At 42.4% G+C, this 3,833-nt stretch overlaps 1 long non-coding RNA gene across 1 annotated transcript in view; it reads left to right on the forward strand.

Annotated features, from left to right (window-relative positions):
- LOC123975677 overlaps positions 1 to 3,630 on the forward strand; it is a 7,072-nt gene extending 3,442 nt beyond the window's left edge. Inside the window, exons 2-4 of the long non-coding RNA XR_006826138.1 lie at positions 2,943 to 3,026; positions 3,133 to 3,202; positions 3,514 to 3,630. This is a non-coding gene — a long non-coding RNA (uncharacterized LOC123975677). The remainder of the gene's footprint in view (positions 1 to 2,942; positions 3,027 to 3,132; positions 3,203 to 3,513) is intronic.
- The last annotated feature ends 203 nt before the right edge of the window (positions 3,631 to 3,833 follow it).

Genomic DNA, 3,833 nt, shown 5'->3' on the forward strand with positions numbered 1-3,833 from the left:
CTGTAGCTGACACCTGACGTTTACCCCCTGTAGCTGACACCTGACGTTTACCCCATGTAGCTGACACCTGACGTTTACCCCCTGTAGAGAACACCTGATGTTTACCCCCTGTAGCTGACACCTGACGTTTACCCCATGTAGCTGACACCTGACGTTTACCCCCTGTAGCTGACCCATGACGTTTACCCCATGTAGCTGACACCTGACGTTTACCCCCTGTAGCTGACCCATGACGTTTACCCCATGTAGCTGACCCATGACGTTTACCCCATGTAGCTGACACCTGACGTTTACCCCATGTAGCTGACCCATGACGTTTACCCCATGTAGCTGACCCATGACGTTTACCCCATGTAGCTGACCCATGATGTGTACCACCTGGACCTGACCGTGACGATTACCCCCTATGCTGACCAGGCTGGTTGGAGGTTGAGACACCCCAAGATTAGAACCAACTGAGCAAAACACTCCCTACCCCTGCAATGACTCTGTTAAACCAGATCCGGTAGTCATGCAGAGTCTGGGAGAGTCTGGGGAAGTACTGGGACCAGGGGATGTGCAGAACACTCACATGTTTATCCTGGCTGCAACAGATAACTGTCTGATGTGTTGTTTTATGTGTCTTTTTGTTTCGTCCTCTCACAGGACGTTAAAGTTTCCTTTAATTAAAACCTACTTGTTTGACTTCTCTCTGGAAACATGAACATATTCAGCGCCTGACACATGGACATAAAGTGTCTCTCTGCGGGGGGGCAGTATTTACAAATAAAGTACATGCGAGGACTGTTGTACAAAATGTCAATGTCTGAGGAACCAGTTCAGTCATGTTTGAGCAGGGAGGTCATTCTCAGCTGTTATCACTCTGTCTGCTGTTACTGGGGCCGAAAGGGAGGAGATCCACAACTGGGGTCGTCCAGATTGGCTTCCCTCCAGCTTCTTATCTGCAGAGCCACGTTGCTTTTCACAGGCCTTTGGGAAATATTGTGGCCCAATGCAAAACCTGATGTTACCTAATGTTTAAACCACTGTGGCTATGGCTCTGTTAGCCAACAACAGCAGCGAACAAACTTTTTTAGAACTTTAGTAAAAACTTGGAAGTTAAATAGATTTTGAATTTGAATGAAAGTTTCCAAAGTTTCCACACTGGATCCAGATTTTTTAATACTCTGTGAAACACTAGGGCCAGGTTCACCCTGTCACACTCTAACTCTGATGTCTTCTTTTGTCTGACAAATAGTCCACAAGAAAAGAAATCAGCACCTATTTACATCTGAGAAGCTGGAATTGCTGAGCTTTCTATGTTAAAAAATGACGGATGATCTGTTGTAACCGCATGTCAGCAGAGTATTGTGATAGTGTTTGACCTGGAGGCTGCAGTGCTTTCAGACCAAACACAGACGCATGGAGAGGTGTGTTTGTGGCTCGGTGGGTGGATATGTACTTTAATGCTGATGACGTGGGGCTGATCGTAGCTGCTGAACCCAGCTTGTGTAATTCACTTTCTGTCTCTGTCCGTCTTCTCTGTCCACTTACTGTCTTCTGTCCAGCAGCTCTGGCTTGTATCACAGTAACAAACTCCTGTCTACTGTAGCTTTGGCATCTTGTTGTAAGCAAGCATCGATACTTTTACTATCGGACATCTTCAAGATGGATGAGGACAGAGGAAACTTTCTTTTACACCCACTCTGTGCGGCTCTCCAATGTGTCACAGAGCTCACACACATCCACCCTCATAGTCTGTGTTCATCCATCTCCTGCCTCGCTGTGAAACCATAACAAACAGCTGAAAGAGGCTAAAAAGCTCCACAGAGCTAAAATCCTTATAAATTTGTGTTTGTCACTGCAACACATCCACACACATCATTTGATCCTTTGTTAATCTAAAATATTGATTAGTGCAGCTTTAACATGATCTATTTACTTTAGGTTTTCATCTTCTTTATTGTGATTTCCTTTTGTTAGTCTTTTCTCATCTGAAGTATTTGTTTGCTGAGTTTTTCCTCATCCAAATGAAGGTTGTATAGACATCTGCTGTCATATGTTCTACACACTGTGAAGCCCACTGAGGTCCATTTGTGATTTTGGGTTGTATAAATAAAGTTGAGCTGAGTTTTCCCGTAAATTTTGATCCGCCAAAAAATGTCCGAATTCTAAGCTAACAAATTTTTGCCAAAACGCAAAAAACTGGATGTGATGTCATACCTTACGTTTGCAACGTCTGAACTACATCAAACCGGGGGACCTTATGTGGCACACCCTCCCAAGGGGCTGTGTGAAATTTGGTGTCAATCGGCCTCTAGGTGGTGCTACTAAGCCTATATCAAATAACACTCCCATTGACATACATTCATTTTATGTTTCCATAACCGCAAGTCCCTTTCATTTCAAACTGTGGTCGTTTATTCAAATATTTTGAGATATATTGCAATTTATTACCTTTTTCCAACTTCCGATTAGGTCCCTAAAGTCAAACTTTGTCAAAATCTGTTTATCTAAAAAGATACATTTTTCTGTTCGTTCATATCACTTTTTCAGTCCTCTATATATTTTCTAGTGGACTAAAAAAGCAATAGATTTTATTATTCCAGTACCAAAAAGTTAAAACTCCCATCTGCAATTTATATAATAAAATATCGATACTTCAGCGTCCATGTATCGATCACAGTATTGCCATGGCAAATATTACGATACTATGCTGTATCGATTTTTTCCCCCACCCCTAGTAAAAAGAGAGTAAATAAAATGTATGAATGAATGGCCTCTTAGGGCTTCTGTACTAAATATTGTTTCATTCTGACCAAACCCCAGGGCCAAGCTGATAGCTAGTGTGGCTAAAAACACCCCCAGAATGTTTTTCACTATATGACAAAAGAAATAAAGCAAATGATTAAATATGCCGATACTGTACATGAGGTGGTTTAAAACTGTTTCTTCTTCCTCAGATTTCACCTTTCAACACATTCATCCAATGTTCCCGTCCTAAGTATGGAGCTCTTACCGAACGGCGATGCTGCTGTGGAGGCAGGGTATGTTTCCTATCGCTGTGAATTCATGTTCTGTTATTATTTAAAGCTGAAGAAGAAGAACAAGAAGAAGTGCAGCGTTTCTGTTTGTCTGTGATGGATTTTACAGAGTCCCACCAGAGGAGGAAAAGTTCCTGCAGCACAAGAGTGATGGACGGAAGAGGCCTCAGTTCACCGACGTGAGTGTGAGAGAGGCAGAACCCATGCAGGGTCGACGGTTCTTATGTTCTCCTCATGTTTTACAACATAAAGTGTTGTTCTAGTTTTCTAACACCTACGACAGGATAACTCAACTGAAAGATGAACCCGAAGCAAGCAGTTGATTTAACCCCTAAACATAAATGCAAAAGAGATGCATGTCACCGTCTGTGGAAGAAGATGTGGTTGCTTCCTTAGAGAGCTGAAAGGTGTTGCATTTCCTTGGAGAACACCATAAAATCATTATTATTGTGTCTTTGAAGTTAATATTCCAGTCTTGCCTCTTTTCCAGTTTGAGGGTAAAACCTCCTTCGGGATGTCAGTCTTCAACCTGAGCAACGCCATCATGGGCAGCGGCATTCTGGGTCTGTCGTACGCCATGTCCAACACCGGCGTCGTACTTTTCCTGTGAGTAGCAGAAACAGTAGACAGCCAGGTAGACAGGAAACACAAGATCATTATCCAGTCAGCAGCGTCACACAGCTGTTATTAGAAATATCCACATGTTCTGATTATAATTCCACAGAAATGATAACAACACAAACATCCCATCAAAGATAAAAAAAAACCCACATCTGATTTATGATTCACAATTACTGAATATTTAATAAG

Source organism: Micropterus dolomieu, linkage group LG08 (genome assembly GCF_021292245.1).
Source record: "Micropterus dolomieu isolate WLL.071019.BEF.003 ecotype Adirondacks linkage group LG08, ASM2129224v1, whole genome shotgun sequence".
Taxonomy (NCBI): domain Eukaryota; kingdom Metazoa; phylum Chordata; class Actinopteri; order Centrarchiformes; family Centrarchidae; genus Micropterus; species Micropterus dolomieu.